Source organism: Athene noctua, chromosome 11, assembly GCF_965140245.1.
Source record: "Athene noctua chromosome 11, bAthNoc1.hap1.1, whole genome shotgun sequence".
NCBI classification, from domain to species: domain Eukaryota; kingdom Metazoa; phylum Chordata; class Aves; order Strigiformes; family Strigidae; genus Athene; species Athene noctua.
Genome location: NC_134047.1, coordinates 20,168,734 through 20,189,414, shown reverse-complemented (window position 1 = coordinate 20,189,414; position 20,681 = coordinate 20,168,734). Strand labels below are relative to the sequence as shown.

The 20,681-nt window shown below is 38.3% G+C and overlaps 1 protein-coding gene across 3 annotated transcripts in view; it reads left to right on the top strand.

Annotated features, from left to right (window-relative positions):
- The window catches only part of PCDH11X (protocadherin 11 X-linked), a 507,363-nt gene that overhangs the window by 247,352 nt on the left and 239,330 nt on the right, over positions 1-20,681 (top strand). The gene's annotated exons all lie outside the window — the stretch shown is intronic.

Below are 20,681 nucleotides of genomic sequence, written 5' to 3'. Positions count from 1 at the left end.
TTTGTTTTGGTGTTTGACTACCCGTATTATTGGTAGTGTTCTTTTAGTTAAGTCTCAGATTTTTTTCTAAGGGAGAAATGCCAGGATTATCTTGCCTTCAGTTTGTGTTCCTTATGTGCTTAAAAAACTTTGCAGAACTTTACAAAACAAAATTTCTTTCTGAATGGTGTGTCAAGAAACTGTGAGTGTCTTCTGGTGTAGAAATGAATTTTGTGGGAGTTTGGTTTTCTGAGAGGAATGCTTGAAAGAGCAACCTATCATATCATAAGGGTTTAACCAAAAATGAAGAGAAACTTAATCATTCAAAGAGATAAAGAAATGAGGATATTAATATGAAATCTTCCTTAACACAAAGTGGGTTTGGATATTTTGGCCTGGCAGTTGTGTACTTACTTAAATAAATGAGTTGTTATAAATTTCTTGCATGTTCAGAGCCATTTTTGCTATTTATTCCCTGTGTATCGTTGTACCATACTGCACATCTGAAATCTGTGGCTTTGGAGGTGTTGGGGGGGAAGGAAAGAGCCAGTTCACACTGTGGGTGAAATGGGATGTTGCTGTTCAGGGACAAGGATTGGGCCTGTACAAGAGAAGGCACCGGAGTGGGGTGGAGATGAAGTAGGGTGCTGGGAAGAACAACCTGGAGAATCAGGCTGGCTTCTGCAAATTCCCAGAGGAAGATTGTTGCTTTTTATGGATGGGGAACATTTTTCCTTTAGCAGCTACCACATCTGGAATTCATACGGCACAGTCCCTCTTCCTGACAGAAACACCTCCCTCTGCTTTGCAGGGTTCACCTGTTGCTAAAGGCAACAGTGAATCTATAGCTGTAATGCCCAGGTTGAGATTTTCCTGGCAAAGATGGAGAGAACCAGGCAGAGGTAGCAACCTCTGATCTGTAATTACAGTGTGGCTGTAGTCTAAATAGTCTCTGCCTCATATTTTCAGGCTGTAAGCACTCTGCCCAAACAAATATTCTCCTATTTAGTCTCTAGTTTTTAGATATTAATGAAATCCTAGAACTTAGACTTGTTCTAGAGGCATGTTTGCTCCAAAAGCATGTGGCAAACACAGTGTAGGAATTTACAACTAGAAATGAAAAAAAACCCCACATCTCTTTTGCTGCTACCTTTGTTCATGCTTGACTGCTTTTTTTTGTATTGCAACACAAACTGGGCAGGCTTTCATGGTACAATCTATACAGCTGATTAAAGTATAGTAGCTCTTAAATGGTAAATTCTTCACTCTAGTCACGGATATGTGCCATTTATGTTTGTGCACCTGTACATACAGAGAGAAGATAGTTATCTGTAAACATGCAAGCCTTGCATTGTAGGGAAATCCTTCAACTGTTACTCTCCAAGACTGAGGATCTTCCCTCCTGCCTAAATAAGTCTCCCAGGTGCAGCGTATGCCCGGACTCTTTCCAGCTACTTCATGGCCAAACCCCCAAACGCCTCTATCCAGGCAGCTGCTAATCACAGTAGTTAAGCGTGCATTGATCTGTGTCTGCAATCAATAACGCTTATGTGTGGGACCACAGGAGCTTGCTGTGGTCCATACTTGCTAATAGACACTAACTCCTTGTGTGCAGGAACAAAACTGTTGAGAAAAGTGTTCTGTTCCAGCAGTTACTGCTGAACAGCTGATGGATCACTAAGGGAGAGTTGACAGGGTCCTCCTGTTCCCTTGCCTTACAGCAGGTGTTGCAGAGCAGGCAGGTAGAGAGCTTGGAGTTAGGGCTGGGCTTTGGTTTGTTGGCAGAGAAGAGACAATCTTGGCTTCTGAGTTGTGAGAGGAGTTGAAGCAGTTTGTCGTGATCGTCGTTTAGGGGAGCCCTGGTGCATGAACGTGGGTGTCAGAGGTGAGCTTTTGCAAGTGGTGGTTTGTGTGACTGCTGCCAGCGGCGTTGTCAAAGAAATATTCTGTTGGACTGTTCCAGTGTTGATGAGAATCAGCATTCTTCCTGAGTATACAGACCGTCACCGTGTTATCTGATCGCTTCTGAAAGCTGCGTTATTTAGTGGGTTTATTCACATGGACTAAAAGATGTGAAATGTTTTTGTTATTTCTATTAGTCTTGGGGAAAAAAAATCTGCCTTTTAAAAAAATACATACAAAGAAGCTAACACCTATATGCTTTTTTATTTCATGGAGAGAAGAAATGTAATCAACAAAATCAAAGACTGCTGGAACCATTATTGTAGCAGAAAATTAAATTAGTTGTTAATTCTTTCATGGATGTAATTCTGGCCCCTGCAAATCCCTCCTTAGATATTTTGTATAAAGTGAGTAAAAATTCATGGCATGGATAAAAGCTTTGTCTATTTTATGAGCAACAGGCAAATGATCCAAATGGTGCTCATAAAGCAAATGGTTCCCAACTCTAAAAGGAGGAGAAATATATTTAAAAGCCACTAGAATGAACCATGAATAAAACCAACTCCTATTTACAAAAAGGTGTTGTTTACATGAAAGTTTTTTGATCCTACCTCCACCCCCAAATGGAGAGACTCACTACTTTTGTCTACTTTGTAATTGTTAAAAAATTATTATTATAATAATTTCTTGGGCTACTTACTTCTGTTCAATGTTGAGAGCTGCTGTGGGATGTGTTTTATCAATAGAGAGAGCAAACAGAATAGCTGTGAGCACAGTTTCAGTGTGCAGGGCCAAAGAGTCAGTGAAGCAGAAAGTACCACATCTGGCCCCTGATATCACGAGGTGAGAGGCTGGGACCTGTTAGCGGTCAGGCAGTTTCACACAGAGGTTAGAGTCTGGGGGGAACAAGAAACGGTGCTTTTTGGGCAGAGGGAGGGAAGGCTTTATGTCGCCTGTACTGCCATGGCGCTCATTTGCCTTATTTGTTCAAGGCTTCATCTTAGAAGCAGCTAGGTAGCAGAAAATTCTGAAACAGAAACGTTCAATTAGACAAAAAAATGAAGAACTGCAGTGCTTTGTCAGGCTTATTTCTTATTCTGTGGTGAGGTTTTTGTTCTTGGTTTTATGGTTCTGGTTTTTGGCTGTGATTTAATAAGTTCCTAGAGCAATATGACATTGACGACATGGGAATTCTTTTTCATGGCCATGCCTCTTAACTTGCAGATTTTTGAATCTTTTTCTGCAAACTCAGTGAATGGAAACTGATGTTACTGACTAGGAAATAAAGTTTGAGAGACTCATTCTGATAAATTTGGGACAAGACCTTTGCAGATAAGGAACATGTGTGGTAGTAGCTGCCCAAATAGAATTGTCATTGGTTTGCAAGCTTTATTTCAATGATAAATACTTATGTATTCCTGTGGTTATAGGCTTTGCTGCTTTGCCTGATTAGACGTTTAACTTATAAATGACATTATAATCTCTAGTTTTGTGGTCAGTTAGAAACAGGACAACTTAAAATCAGTAATCTGTGATCATTTTAAATTTTTCAAGTTGCTGACACTATTTCAAAATCTAATTTTGTGTAGTAGCGGCATGAAATAATATTGATCATGATGATTCTGGTTCAGAAACAAAATGCTTTATTTTTTAAATTTCTAGGAGGATAAATGCGAGAAAGAGAGAATAAGAACTTACCAAAATAAGGGAAAAGATGGTTATATAGGTTAGAACTGCAGTAGTGGCAAATAGTGAGGTTTGCCAGCGTGGCAGATACAACAAAACTCCCACTTTTCTGTTGCAGAATATTTCTGATTTAAAACTTTTTTATTTGGGGACTCTTACATCACTTTCTATGTCTATCTGAAATACTGCATAGAAGTGATTCCTAGAGGTGTTTTACAGGGTAAAATGTGAGAAGGTGGTCTTATTAATGCTGTAGCTTTTTATTTGTTTATTAAATGTAAGAACTCCCAAGTGCTCTCATCACTTAAGATAATGGCTAAAAAGCCAGGGTGCAGTTGCATTAATTTTCCTGCCCCAAATGTAGCATAATTACTTTAATGAACACATTAATTTTTCCCCTTTCCTTGTGCTCTTCCTCCTTCACAGCCCATGTTGTCACTGAAAACCCAGACAGTGTTGACCCTCCAGCTTTATAGCTCTCCTCAGAGTTCTCTGTGAGGGTTAAATATCCAAGGACTAAGATTTGTTAGGCTCAGGTAGTGCACATTCACGTGTGTCTTAAAAATAAGCAACATCTTGAACCAACGTGGCTTTATTACCACCTGGTGTAACGGTGGTGCATTGCTACAACAATGAGCACAACAAGCAGGAGCAGTAAGATACAGACCAAGTGCAACCATTTGTCCCTCAAAAGCAGAAGAGGAAAATAATTTGTTTCCTCTTTTGCATCTAGTTATATTTTCTCTTTGTTTGTGTGCAGAGCACAGTCCTTCTCTTTTTTCTTTTTTTTTTTTTTTAAGCAAAATTACTTTTTGTGGAAAGGCAAAAACATTCAGACTGAAATCTAATTACAAATGATAGAGTGTAGTATTTTTCAGCTGAATTTTAAAGAATCACTTTATAATCTTGGAACAGTGGATAACAACATCACTAATCCAATATTTTAACAGTAAATACATTTGATGATGGGAATTGCTACACTAATCTTATATTCCTCCACAGTATAGTTAAGAAATCCACAGGGGGTTTTACTAATCAGTTTTTGTAAAGTAAATCAAGTCATGTAATTCTCGTTCCCTCTAAATGCCCAGCAACTGCAAGCAGAAGAACCACGTGCAGTACTTTTTGTTCTTTTGATCAGTTTTGTACCCTAATCTGCAGCCATGCTTTCCCCTTCAACGTGCAAGAAAGAGTCTTCTGGAGAGAAAAGTCTCCAAGCACCCTCTGACAGAGATGTCTTGTTAGATGAACTGGTAATTCACATTGCTCCCCCCACCGCCGTGCTGGGAAGGGATGGAGCCAGTCTGCCTCCTGCACACAGGGGAAGAGCTGCCAATAATAAATAGAATCCAACCACATTCACTACTATGCTTCTTGTACATATGGTTTAAGTCACTTAGTTTAGACCTCAGTCTTACCGAGCACTGAGATATATTGCAGCATATCTTCTGCTTTTCTTTTGTCTTAAAAAACTGTCAAAAGTAAAATTTTACATTAGGAAGAAGTATTAACAACCATGGTTAAATATTTGAAGAGAAGCAACTAATAAGAATTCTGTGCATATTTTGTTCCCACAGTTCATGGGAACTGAATTATTTTTCAGAAAATCCTGGTGTGCTCTCTTTACTTACCTCACAGCTTCAGCCTTTAGGATTCAAAATCAGTGAAAGTCAGAATGGAAGCGAAGCTTTATTTCTGACTCAGTGTCTTCAGTTTAGATACAAACCAGTCACCTAAATAGACTTATGCAGTCTAGTTTATACCCTGGTTATATTTAGTATTTAGAATCTGTGTGCTCAAAATATTCCCATTTTATGTGGTGCCTTAATGAATTTATATATGCCTCAAGTATATCTATTGTTTAATGGAACTTCCATTGTAATCCTAACACAAAAGACAGAGTAAATTAAAAAAAAAAATAATAAATAAATCCAGACTAGAGTAGAAGGTGAGGGATTCAAAATGCAATTAGAATTGCCTACATAAATATCTGACCTGTTTCTGAAGAGTCCAGTCTTAAAACCTGATGTTTTGTCTCTCAAAATGGAGGCCTTACAAGCCAGAAGCCAAAAGTAAACAGACAGTAGTTTTGGTCAGATTTGAGTATCAACAAGAATGAAATAGTATTTTATTAAGAAATTTAAGAGAAAAACACACTTATTTGTGCACTTTGATAAATTTGATAGTGGAAAGCCTCATAAACATTTCCTCTTTCCAGCAGCAGCTAGTACAGTACCTGGCTGCCAAAAGGTACAAGCTTGGCTCCTTACAGATAGCAACGCTATTTCATTTTAGCTGTATTTCTAAATTATATTATGTAAGGTATTCCTGACATTCTAAACAAATGATGTATCCAGAAATCAGGGTACAGTTCTGGAAAGGCAATTTATTAATTGGAAATGGGCATCAACCATTTCCTGTCTAGTGATTGTTTTCCCTGGTTGTTTTTTTTAGTATGCAACAGAAGAATAAACCAGTATGTCAGCACGTGTTGTGGCTGTATTAGGCTATTGGGATTATTTAACTGTAAATTTATAAGTGACGTTTAATGAAGAGATGTTTGTAAGTAAACTTAATTATAATCTAAATAGAGACTTATTTTGCAGTGGTGCAGGGTTGCTTAAATAACCTAGCCAACAGGAAGAACTCCATTAATCTAGTAAGATTTTGGTACATTTGACAGGCTTTCTGTATATTAAAAAACTACATATTTTTTAAAGATCTAGTTTTGCTGTAGCGTATGAGCATTGGAATTTAGTAGCTGATGTAGCTGAAGAGTCACTCATAGAAAATAAGGAAAGAAAGCAGGATATCAAGAGTTGTGAGCATTGAATATACTATTGATTTCAGCAGGGGAGACCATTGCAAAGGCAGAAAATATACCAATTTCATTTAAGTTTATCTGTCTGTTTTCCAGACCAGCTCATGATTCTGTGAATAAAAAAATCTCAATTTGAGCTAAGCTACAGTTCTCTTATGAGTTAATTCAAATAAATGAGGACTCTACAGACAGTTTCCATACAGTTTACTCAGTGTATTTTCAGGCCTTTAAGCTGTCCAGAAGCAGAAAGCCAGTCGCTTTGGGGGGTGGTATCTCTGAGGACAGGCACTTGTGTGTTCGTCTCTGTCAGATTGTTCCGTGTATTTTCAGAACTCAAATGTCAAAGCTGCTGAGTGGAAAATTGGGGGATAGCAAAGGTTTCAGGTCCTTACTACCTTGAAATCTTTTCTGAGTCATTCACCAAGGCTTTGAAGAAGATCTTTTCTTTTTTTGTCCACTATGACATCAATGTTATCTGCCTAGTTTTTTTGCCTCGCACCGTTAAATCTTTTCTTTCTTCTTGCTTCTGATATGTCGGCATTCTTATTATGGACTTGAACAGTAAATGAGGAAGGAACTGGTAACAGGACCAGGGAGCTCAGCTGCAGAGCATCACCTGGAAATTCAGCCCAGTGTGCACGAAAGCAGGTAACTCCAGAAAGCCTCCTGTCAGTGTGCATCCTACTGGAGCTGCAGGAGGGAGCTGTACTGCTCAACACAGGCAGTTGATTTATTCGCTACTACCATACGCTGACTTGGAGGAGATGGGGTACTCAGTAGTGAAATATCCAATGACATTGTTTAAAAAGGGCAGGTAGACAGCTACTCCTTCATCTTATGAGATGTGGAAAGTCCTGTCAGTGTCTAAGTAAATCACCACAGGCCTGCTTTCAGAAAATGTAGATGAGATCTTTGAGGTACTTAGTTACCTATGGGGATGCTCAGAACAGCTTTCCTCCCCACTGTATTTCTTCTGCCATCACCTCTATTTGGTGAGAAACCAGAGATGTCCACATTATTTAGGAGAAAACACCAAGTACCAAAATCATTAAATTGCATCGGACTGTAACTTACTTGCTCTGAGCTGTGTTCAACATGCATAAATCTTAAAACAGAAAGCATAAACGAGGCGTGATTCATTGAGGTGTCCATTTTCCCAGTGTCCAGCTCGCTGTCGCTTGCAGAGCAGTCAGCTGTAATGTCAGGCGGGAGCTGTGCACAGGAACAGATCCATCCTCTCCGCTTCTGCAGCTGGCGGATGTATTTATGCATCTTGGAGTAAGAGGGGTGGTCTGAATAGCTTTTGGAAAACAGGAACATAATAAAAGCTTTCTGGTATTGTGTTTTAAACCTTAAAAATTGTATTAGATTCAACACGGACCTTTGCATGAAGAGTGACTTGTTGAGGGAAAGCTTTTGGAAGCATTGGGCTTTCAACTATCTGTTAATCTCCTGAGGTTTTTCTTTCCCAGGCTATGCTTTTAGGAAACCGTTAACTACTTTTTCCTATTGGTGTTTTCGTTTGGTGATGTGCATGTTTGGTTTTATTTGGTTGGATTTTTTTACTATAAACTTTTACAACCCTTAATAAGAACATTATGTCTTCCCAGTTTGATCAGCAATGCAAATTTTATCTTCTTGGGTAGCAGACAGTGGCACTGCTGTAAAGTCTTGTCACAGGGAGTAACAGAATTAGGTGCTAGATACATCGTGTGAGCTGTCCACCTGGAGATGTCCAACTTGGTCACCATTCTGTTACACTGAATATTTTACTATTGATTATGATAGAAGAAGACTGAAACCCACTGTTAGCTTTCAGGTACTGGTACACGTTGACCAGACCATAGTTGAAAATAGCTTTTGACTGAATTTAATTAACTGAAATGGGGTATTATTGTGTATCTGTAGTGAAGACGGTGGCTCTGGATTGCTGTTGCCAGGTCACTTACCCTCTCAGTTAGTTTCTCAGCTATGAAAACAGTTGTTTTTCTTGAAGGATATTTTTATGGGCTGATTAATTTTTTGGCTGCAAATTATTGCATATAAAGCAGAGACACTCCAAGTTGATGCCCCAATGGCTATATGGTAATGAATATTATGTATCCATTCAAAACCCAAATGAGATTAACACCACAGTTCTCTCCATCTGCCTTTGAGAAAGAATCCAACAAATAACGAGGCATATAAGGGAAGATTATCACATTATACTCAGCATTTATGGTGTGCATATTAATTATTGCAAGGAGACAGGCACCCATTCAGAGTGGGTAGGTGCTGCTGAGGGTGCCTGTGCTGAACTCTGTTAAACCAGAGCAGCACTGGCCTTGAAGATGGATACTTGCCACTCCTTGGGCTGTGCCATGTGGGCTCACTGGCAATCAAAGCTGCACAGTGCTTCTTGTTGAAATTTTATTGGTTATCTTTAGTTAAAAGAGATTGCAAAATAGGGAGGGGGTAAAAATAAAAAGGCGTTGTGAAGATTTTGCCTATTCTGTTGGCTTTTGATTGCAGATTCTGATGCTGAGCTGGGAGTGGCAGAATCTAGCCTGGCCACATGGCTCCCTTGCATGTGCCCCCTGATCTACATCCAAGTGTCTGTGCAGTGTGTAGGGAAGCAAGCGTGTCTTCTCATTATTAGTACAACAAACAAGACCTTCTTCCAGATCTCTTCCTTCTGTGCCGCATGTTCTCCCATCTCATATTCCTGCAGAGCAGGAGCAGTTACTGATTTTCAAGCCATTTCTGTCCATCTGACTGAGACTGCTCCATCATCTTCCAGCAGCACCAGTTCTTGTAACAGTTGGTGACAAGTTACAGGGGGTCTGAAAAAGATGGTGGCCTGGAATCAATTGCTACTGAAATGGCATATCCAGCCTGCAGTCTGTCTGCTTCTAACTGAAGTACACAGATGAACAACATAGTGTTATGTGCTAACTTGGAAGATGCTTAAAATAGATTTGTATCATACAGTATTTGTCTTCTTTTAGAAATGAAAATATTTTTGTTTAGCAATTAACTCTGCTTTGATGGTGAAAGGTAGTTTTTTGGTCTATATCATTCTTCCTGTGTATGAATTTCTTCATTTGGAAGGCTCCTACAACATTCTCCCATGTTGTTATGAATACAGATTTTACAAATTGGTTCTAATTGATTTGTTTGTTTATGAAGCTAAATTAGGGAAAATGCCATTAGAAAATAATGTCGGGTTCGAGATAATAGATGGTGCTGCAGACCAAGACTGTAGTTTGGAAAACGATGATCCAAACTTTACATTTTGTCTTTGTTTTGAAATGCCTCTATGCTTTCCCAAATACCACACAAGAATAGTAAAAATATTTGTTGTGCATTATGCTGGTTTTCTAACTCTAACAGAGATTAGAAGTTGCTCAGACCCCGAAAGGAATTAATGTTGCAAACACTGTGACAGTGGTTGGTGTTAGGAGTGTAATTCATCATCCCTGAAAAGATGCATATTCTGCTGCTTTGTTTTTAAATCCATAAATTTTCACCAGTAGCACAGTACTTTGTAATGTGATGAATTTCTCTATATGGCAGCAATGTGGATGGTGCGAACTATAAACCAATGGAAAAATTGCCCTTTGTGTTTTCTTTATCATGCCCTCTCTTTGTACTACTGTTGTCCCTTAGGATTTTATTGTAAATTCCTCTTCACTCTTGGGCAGACTCATGTTAAATAGTCAAGTTTCCACAAGTTGCCACCACTTGTGAAGCTTTCTCTCCCGAGGTGCTCACAAGCAGTTACTGCAATGGCCAAGGTTAGTTCTAGCACTCATTTTTACAGTTCAGGGTGTTTAGAGCAGTGTCGTCCTAAGCTGAAGTACTAACAATTCCCTAAGTATTTACAATATGGGGACGTTTTTATTATGGTGTTGTTCAACTGGTAACATTCTAAACTTATATTTTTACTCTCCGTATTGCTGTAGATCTTGGGTCTGCGGTTCAGATAACATGATAAAATAACCATCTACTTTATTCTATATGTTTAATGCATAAAGAGGACTTGAAGAGCTTTCCAGGTATTTCTGTGTACCCCAACTGTGGACTGTAAGCATCCAATTCCTTGGCTTACTGGGAAGAATACCTTTGTTTGAACCTGTAGCAGCACTGACCAGGTAGAGAGTGGGAGGTATAAGGAGCATGTTGTCTGCCCTGGAGCTGAGATGTATGTCTTGCACTTACGTTGGTTTGTGATGCTTTTCATCAGGATAATAGCCAGTATTGATGGATCAACATGCAGTACAGAATGCTTTTAAAATGGATTCAGTCTCTTTATATATTTTGCTGTCTCTCACTTCACACGTGTGCTGTTGCCTAGCCAGCATTCCACAGACCAAAGGGTCATTTTATCAGCTATGTCAGTGGTGGGCCATGCCTGTAATCGGTGTAAGCATACTAATAGAAATGAGTATAGTAAACCTGATTCTTCTGTTGGATAATTTTACACAAATAAGTCAAAGTGGGGAAATATTACTTATGAATTTTTATCTTGTTATTTTGTGGGAGAAAGTGTGGCCTAAAACTGGTGGCTTGTTTTGTTTTGAGAATGCTATTACTCGAGGCCTTTAGAAAAATTTGTGGGTTTTTTTTTTCCTTTTCTGAAAAGTGCATTCTCTATAATCAAAGATTAATCATAAAGTTGTTTGTCCATTCTCGTGTATTTCATTGGCTTTTACTTGCTCTTTTCTTCCACTTTTTCCTATAGGAAAACCTCTTCTTTAGTGATCCTCTGTCACATGCGTGTTTCAGTTTTCTCCTTCCAGATTTTGTTTTTCAACATTAAGGATCATTTCTCAAGATCTGTAAAACCTTTGCTGTCCACAGCGGATTTTTACGATTTTATCTGCCAGTTTTACTTCCCTGCTCATCAGCCTGCCTGTGAGGTGATGGGACAAGGCAGGCAGGTCTCAGTGAGAACAAGGCTCTTGATGCTTTTGAATTCTGTTCGATTTTTTTCTTTAACTGCTTTCATATATACGTCTAAAACACAGATCTTTGTTTAAGTAAAAGTAATGATGCTTTATGATCTGTTTCATTCTCTCTATTTCAGAATTTACAAGTTTTGTGACTCAGAAGCATCTGAACTTTTTTTAAAGAGGAGCAGTGAGAGGGACTAGCTTGCTTTATTTCTTTTTCAGAACACAGCTAAAATGGAAGACTTCTGGGCTTGGCAGTTTTACAGCAACTTGATAAAATAAAAATAATCGTGCCATCACTATTTTATCTTTCTTCTTTCAGATGTGCTTCCTTCAGAATTGCTTCTTTCTTTCATATTTGTGGAACTGTGCTTGGCAGAGTGGCAGTCTGTTCACAAGCTCTGCCAAGTTGAGGATTTGAGAGAAAGTAAACAACTCAGTTGGAAACATGGATAGCAAGCGTTGCATAGACTTTAAGAAGCAGAGATATGCTGCTGTATTATACAAGAGTTCACTTAATGGAAAAATGCTGTTCTCCTCTTAGAAGGAATGAATCTCTCTTGCTAGCCATTGTAAAGTAAGCCAGTCGTGCCTGACAACTGCACCCTCTTTGGGCAACTTCTCTATCAAGTTTTTTATAGCACTTTTCCTGAATGAGAAGAAATGATTTTTGCCCGTCAGTTAGAACATGAACCAATATTTATAAGGAATAAATCTGCATGCTAGAAGTACCTAGAGAGAGCTGATAGAAGGGGCTGGGAGATATCTGTGAGAGCTGTGAGATGGGCAGTTATTGAAGAAGTATTTTCCTACGCATGAAACAGTCTCTCCTCACGTATTCCTCAGATATTAGTTTACTTGCTAGTGATATTTATTCTGTGAGCTACCAGTCCATTAATGATGCTTTAGAAAACAGTACTCAGACCCTGACAGATTTTAGTTTCTGCAAACAGGCATAATTTAACTCAGCTGCTTCTCAAGTAATTTCTGTATTGCTCCTACCCTGGCCAAACTACCAAACACTGAGATGAAAGACAGTTCCTAATTATCTTCCTAAAGAGGAGGTGGGTCTTCACTTTTTAGAAGCATCTTAAAAAATTGCCTAGTAAATTTTTCCCAAAGCAGAAAGATTGCTGTTAGAGATACCTTTCCGCCCCTACTTCTGCACTGTTCCTGTGCAGGCTTTAACTCCCTCCTTTGTATCTTCACGCTCAGAGATAGGTGGTGCTCAGAATAGACCCCAGAATTATTACTTTTTTTTTTAAAAAAAAAAAAAAGGAAAGAAAGGAATGAGTTTTACCTATAGCTGTGCTTCACTGAAAGAACTTAGCAGAAGTTGCTCTCATTAACTTTTTTCATTGATATTGCTTTGCTTTGGAAACCTAGCAATGTGACTGACACCATACACTTGAAATAGTGTCTATTAATTGCACTCATATCAGAATTATTGGCAGACATAATTTAAGTTCTTGGAAAATATAAGTGCCACCTTTTTGGATAGGAAAATTCCCATTCCACTGAAGTATTGTCTTGAGAGATTGTATTTTTAAATGAGGTGAGCATAGGAATATTTTAAATGTGTTTTAATAACTACCAAAACACTTATAGTGGTCCTTATTCAGTGATCTTCATTCTCAAAAAAACCTAAGCTGCTTTAGAAGGCAAGGGTGACAGTCACCACGATAAGGAGAGAGATATAGAATGAAGAGGAGGTACAAAACAGCTCCTGTGATATCGCAAGCAGACACAGTGTAAATCTGTGTTGGTGTATGTGAACATACAAAACAATATGTACAGCAGAAGACCAAACAAACATAGCTGCAGAAAATAAATGCTTCTGAATAAGTTTGTTTACCTATGATAGATGCGTTGTCAACCTGCTGCAGCTAAAAGCTAAATACATGAGTTGGAGAGGAAAAAAAAAAATCCAATTGAACAAAATCAATCATTGGGGTGTAGGCTATTAAATGTTGACAAGTGGTAAAGGCTGGTTCTACTGCTCTAAAACTTTTGGGGATAGCAAAGCACCTTTGAGTAAACTTACACTCCTTATATCAAAAATGAAAGTTCGTTGTTTTCTTTCATGGCATTATATGTCAGGGGCCAGTATTCTCAGAGACTGTTACACAGTGTGAAATTACTGTTTTACTTGGTTCTTTATATTTCTGACCTTGAGATCTTGATCATTACAGTCTATCCATCTGGCAGAACTGCAGAGTTCAGAAAGAGTTTAGATTCTGTAACAATAAAAATATCTTTTTTTTTTTTTAGTTAAATAATGAGCAGTACTGTTTATGCAAAGTGGAAGTCAGGTAACTCTGATTCATTTCACTCTATAGGGAACATTGCACAAAAAAAATCCACACAGCTCCTTCATTTGTTTTTCTTCTATAGCCAAAGAATTTGCCGCACAATTGCATGAAAATGCAAACTGAAGTCTTAAGGAGACAATATTTCAGACTCTTTGGAATTGCTTTCTTTAAAATAACAAAGCTCCCATTGATTTCTACTTCCCCAATATCTTTTAGACTATAAGGTTTAAATTGTTTAAATTTATATAGAAAATAGGGAGAATAGACAGGGTGTGTTAACAGTGTGGAGAAACAGGGCTTCAGTTGCATGTTTCCGTGTGCATTGATCTGACTGTTATTTGGTGGTTCTGCCACTTTCTGAGGGCTGAGGACTAATAATCTGCACTTGCTGGAAGAATGAAAGGCAGCTGGTAACCAAATTTAACTGTGACAGCCTGCTGGCCTCTTCTCTTATCAATGTCTAGGAAATGCACTTCTTTTTATGCCAGTCAATGCTGGAATAAACTGAGGGGTGCTAAGTGATGAACAGTAGTCATAACATAAAGGTTTCACTTTATAGATCTACAAGGAAGAAACACTAAAACAAAGAACAAAAACCCAACGTGTCTACTCCTACTGCTGGTGATTTTTTTTCAAAAAGATTATTTAATCTCCCTTGTAATTTGTGTCCTCGTGCTGCTTTTTCCTCTGAGATACAGTGTTGGGGTATCAGAACACATACGGCATCTAAGCTTTTGACACACACTCTTGTGGCTGCACTGGACTGAACGAAATAGCAGGTCTCGGATCCAGAAGGGAAAACCGCCTTTGGTCACTCCTAAGCCTCTTCTGATCTTTTGGTCAGCTTTTATGGCGGGAGGACAGGTGGGTGTAAAAAGCACTTGCTTAAATCATTATTGTAGTATTTCTCTGAATGTTCTTCTGTCGGGGTGCTTGCCTTAGAGTTAGTGACAGTTCCCTAACACAAAGAAGAAATTGCCGCTGAATAAAAGCGTACTGGAAGCGATCAATCTTCCATAGCTGCAGTAAGCTATTGGAACAGAAAGCAAAAGGTAATATTGTATGTTATATGGCCTATTACTGACTTCTAGGCATTACTACAGAGCAGTCAAGGCTTCTTTGTGCAGTGGAAAGAACTAAAAGTATAACTGCTAATTAAGGTTAGACAAAATAAATTTTATAGTGTGTTTGCTATAGGTAACATCATATGGCTGTGGCAGACTTTACGAGGAATTTAAGGCCAAATGAAGAAACGGTGCTGCTGCTGTACATGTGGTAGTTTTCCTTAGAAACAAACAAGGAATATTCTTGTTGACCTTAACTGCTGCAATGGGGTGTGAGGTAGAAGGAATTTTTGAAATGCTAGTTGCTATTTTAAGGGTTTTCCAGTTTAATTGTAGACACTGGTGATGTTAGTAAGGAGGTGCAGAAGTGCAGATATCTTTTGCCTTTGTCACCTACAAGAGTGCTAACAACCCGTTTCATGACATGTTATTCCTATAGAAAACATATATGAGAATAGAATAATGTGGAATAGATCAGAAAATGGTTTTTGTCTGAAGAGAGCTTTAAATGCTCCCACAGCAAATAGCTGGGTCCCTACTGCTTTTGGAGGTGGGTGACAAATTCCTCAGTGGCATGAGAAAGATCAAGTCAGGACAATACCAAGTTGCTTTTGACATGAAAAAATAACAAAACCGAGAAACATACACTGTTAAAATCTTGTTATCTTCAGCATGTTAGTAAAGCTATAGTGAAAAAAGCAACTGCAAAGCACTGAGTGGGAAGACTGGCCAGCTGGGAGGTGGCCCACGAGAGCACCTCATGGCAGGAGTGTATCTGTTGGGTATCCATTTACCCTTTCCTGAAGATGTCAGTGTGTGTTACCCAGGAATATTTGCAATCCCTGTGTGTTGAATGAAACCTAAGAAAACTTACACAACTACTTAGAAATTCTTTGGTTTAAAACCTTTCACTGGATTGTGTATTTGTTTGATTTTTTTTTTTTTCTGTTAGTTACCTTGTTGATAAAATTTTATCTTCTTATGCTAATCTTTGTTCAAGAACTTGCTTTAGCTTTTCCTCTTAGAACGAGTTTAGATATGCAAAAGAGTAAGGAGACTGAAATGTTCCTGAAAGGCAAAGACAACTGGAAGTCTAAAAATGCCTTAAGTTCCAAAATTTTCAGCCTATGTTCTTTAAGGGAATTGTGAAAGTTTAAGGGCTTGTTTTACTGGTAAAATCTTTACTTTAAAATAGATCCTTGATGTCATGCATGAGATAAATCATAGCAGTGGTTGTTTTGACACTCTGGAGTGTAGTTATATTATGCACTGGTTTCCCAAGAGATCTTAAAATTTAACAAGCAGAGGCCGGTGAGAGTGATGAAATAAGGCAGCAGTAGAGCCATTTCAATTATACTTTTATTACACAGCCATTCTTCCTAGAGCGCTTCCTACTTTTTGTAATGCTTACTAGAGTATGGAGTGCTTCGTGTGAAGAAAAGGTAGCTCGGATTTTATGACCAAGTGGACAGCACTGATTTTGACTTGCTTTGACAGCAGTGCTGGGGTTGTAGCAGCACGAGTGACACAGGAGAGCGCAGGGAATGCTCTGCTTAACTCTAATGGCTGAGCCCCTCCTCGGAGAATGAGAAGATCTGATAATTCAGTAATATTCTTAGGAACAGAGGTTCTTGCAAAAGTTTAGATTTCTCTGTTTTGTTTTGAAGGTGACTTAGTTTCAAGTCTGTGGTTAACAGTGGTAACCTTTTTTTTTCCCTCCCCAATAGTCCAGTACAACAGCTTTAATATTAATCATGTTCCTTATTATCTTTTTCACTGCTTCTCTCATAGTTATCTGCTTGTACTGTGAATTATTCCTGAATATTTATTTCTAAAATATCTAGAAAGGCTATTAAGTATTCTGAAGTGTTAATAATGTAACTTGTACTTTAGATATGAATATAAGTAAGTTCAGTTTTCGTGCAAAGACAGTAATAAGTGTGTCATACAGATTACATGTATAAACACATAGTTAAAGATCCGGAAGTTTAAACCATCTTTCTCACTTATTACATTTTAAGGAGCAATTTGACATTATCATAAGGGATTATATTGAAATAACTTTCCATTTAAGACTGCAATAACACCACCAGGTGCTGGAACTCATCTTGGGTTACCCAGAGCATTAAACAGCTTTTGTTTCTACAGTAAATTTATGATGTGGCCTCTACTTACTTTAGGGGTATGTACCTTTCTGTGTTATTTCATGTGCCCCTTGAACCCCCAGCATAGTCAAATGGCCTCCATTAAATGTGTAACCAATGCAGGTGGCACCCAAGGAGAGGGGTTTACTGGGCACGTTTAGGAGAGTGCTTGGGGGGGGACAGGATCACGGCTGTTTCTCCGGTAATCAGACTGCTGCATATTCTGGTCAGGCTGCAGCTGATTGTGGTTATTAAATTCCCATCAGAATATACTAATTTTCATTCTAATACAGCATTATTAGAAATCTCCCTCAATGTCTAAGGTAATTGTTAATTTAGACCACTTGTGTCTTTCTGAGATTAGTGAGAAGGGAATCTATTTTTTCTCCCTTTACAAGCAGGCCTGTTAAATCCTTTAGCTGAATGGATAACGATTACAAGTCTCAACTGACAAGCTACAATTTTTTCAATTCCTGAAAGGTCGTTTATAATAACAGAAATGACTAGCACAGCACACCTACAATATCTGTGTTGTGAGGGAGCTCTGATTAGAATTTCAGCTGGTACCAAGGGGTATGCTTTTTGTATGCAGAGGGAGGCTGTTAGACTGCTATTCATGGCCAAGGCTACTCTGGCCAGTAACGAATATTCACTCTCCTTTCTTACAAAAAAAAGAAAAATGATGGTATAAATGCAAACTGCCTCCATTGTTGGAATATTATTATATTCTTCTGATTGGAAACGGATGTGCAACATTTCCTGTTACAGAAAGTATTGTCAGACTGTAATGCTGCAGCGCAATGCGAGCACGGGAGGAAAAGAGGGAAAATTCAATTTTAGAAAATGCGAAGGAGAAGGATTTTTTTTCCTCTGCGTGCTATTTGTGCTCTGAAAAAAGTGGAAAAGGATGACATATCTCGTGTTTGAGAACAGAGCTGTATCTCTGGCAGTCTTGGAGCGAATTTTTTCTTTTGTTCTTTTTAATTAGCAAAACTCTAAAAAATAAGTTGGAATAAGTGTGGAGTTCGTGATGTTGATTTGAATAGTTCTGGTTTAGTTGTAGCACTCTCTAAAATTCGTGAAGTTTGTAAACACTACCATTAGATACAAGGCTGTAAAGTTTCTACAGGTGTGCTCAGATCTCAGTGAAGTTCATGTGATGTTTGTGTAGTGGCAGTCCTCCTGTCGCACCTTTGGACCCCAAACCCAAGAGCCTACAGGAGAGAGCAAGGTTGAGTGATTCAGGAGTGACAATTCCTTTTCTTTTTTTTTTGTCTGCCCCTGTGCAGACTTCATCTACTGGGAAATCTTATTTTCCTTTGTAATATTGGTGATCTGACGTTGGCTACTTATTATGCACCCTTTTTTTCCTTTTGTTTATGAGCTTAAAAAGGAGTTTTTTGTTGGACAAAATGAAGTGAATATCTTGATGCAAAGAAGTTCAATCAAAATTGCTTCTCAGCGATTTATCCAGCCATTCTGTTCAATTTTGGAGGAATTATATACTACTTTGTTTCCCTTTTTTTTTTTTTTTCAATCCTTCCCAGATAATAGACCACCACAGTATAAAGCATGTTCCATCTGACAATATGCATACATATTTTCCAGGAATGAATTAGGACATTTCCCAGTGCTCCAGCACATCACTATTTAATGTAGGCCAATAGATCAAAGACAACTACTGTAGTTTCCCTCTGGGTCTGTTAAAGCCAGTATAAATATGACCCTTTATAATACGTGCTGTATTATTTAGAAAGCCACTGTTTCCCTAGAGTTAATCTATTCAAAAAGTTACTGAATTTGGGCTTCTTTTTAAGTACAGCTTTCTATGGCATGTCCAAATAGATACCTAGTTAGCTAGCTAGTTTTTTTTAGGTAACCACCAAGTTACTACCTACCACCTGCACCTACCACACTGTTACATTTGGACTATGAACCAGCAGTGACAAATAATTTATTCAAGTGGTAACTTCTAATTTTGTGTATGGAGCTCTCAAAGGGTTAATGATTCAGGCAATTATCAATTTACTAAGGAATTCAAAGAGGAGTATATGGAGGATCACATTTTCACGTATGTGATTAACCTATGTGAAGTAATTTCTACTTCTGAAGAGCAGATTATATTTTATGATTGTATCTGTAAAATAGCTCTGCTATTCTTGTGAATAAAATCAGTGTGATTTCCCTCACAAAGAAAAATAAGTAAAATTGCTATGTGCATGTATACATAAAAGAAACAAGGAGTGCAGTGTATGTAAAAAGTTTGATTAGCGTATATACACCAGTTTTTGAGACTCTTGTGTAATACGTTCACTGACAGTATCTTTTCCAAAGTATGAAAATGCGTAAGCTTTACTAGAAAATAAATTCATTAAAATGCTGCATCATTAGACTAAATATTAGCCTAATAAATGTCATCTCACCACTAGAAACAAATTATCAGGACCTTAATAAGACTTTAAATTTTTTTCTAGTGTTTAGGTGATGCTGTATTACTTTATTGTGAAATTATCATTAAACCATAACAGGCAGAAAACAGAATAGTTTATTCTACTGTGGAAATCAGAATTGAAAAAAACAATCTCCCTGGTTTTTAGCTGCAGGTTTAGAAAGTGAAAAGCTTCTAGTATCCAGCATATAGTTCTCAGATTAAGAAATGACGGGCAGACAATTTTGTTACAATTTAGGGTAGAAGAAATCTGGAATAAGCATAGACCTCTGCCAGATTTGTAACTCGGTTTACAGGTGTGTCTGTTAGCTTCCGGACAGAAGCTAGAGACATTAGTATCCAATTTAATAATGAGATTTCATACTAGTATTTATTGGTACATAGGAAATAAATAGGGTAAAGTGATTGATAATATTGCTTATTTCTGTACATTTCTGTGACATTCTTGTTTTCCTGCCCACCAGCTGAGAGCTGTGAGTTGCCTGGTGTCCACGTTGCTGGATGTCAGGCCAGTTGCTGAGATTGATGTTCAGCCTTGAGCTCATGCATTAACTGACCCAACCATCTGACTGAACAGTGCAATATAACTCCACAGCGCTTTAGTCCTATTCTGTTATGCACTGTAGTTATTTATTATCCTCTCTTCCACAATTTAGTACACTTTGGCATATGCTCAGATGAATTACATCAAAGATTAGTGAGGTCTTTTACTTTTCCCAGGAGACTGAAAATTAGCATTATGAAAATGAACTGGCATTGCTGTCCCCACCCACCTCCAGTTTTAAAACTCGCAGGATGTAAGTTGAACAGTGTTTGCCTAAATCGGCACTGAAAAAAAGCACCTGCAATCAGAGTTTCAGACATACTCAAAAATGTCTGATCACAGAAATCATTTCTTTCTGCCAGTAAACACAGTAAAGTGGTTGTGCGCTTTGGATGTTAATACAGAGAGGGTGTGTGTGACAGACTCGCTATTTCTAACTTACCTAGGCATGGTCTTACAAGTGATTTGTTATTTAATGAAACTTCAAGTAGCTGAAGTAAAGCATCAAGTTCAGTATAAACAAATTATTTATTATATAAACAAACAAGATCTAAATTACGGTGATTTTTCACCTGATACAGATCACTGCAAAGTAAATAGTCATTTGCATTATACCATGTAGCTGCAAGTGTATGCCAACAGATTGCAGTGCTGAAGAGCAGAGGCTGCACAGTGTAAAGGGTGAAGTCCCATCCCTCTGCCCATTGTCTGCTTGAGGGCACAGAGAGCTCTGCGGCAGCCGAGGAAACCTTCCTTCCTCCTCTTGCAGTCTCTCCTGGGGGTGGGATGCCTGTTGGGCCCTTAAATTTTAAACAGGAGTTCATGTCAAAAGAGATAAAGGGGCCT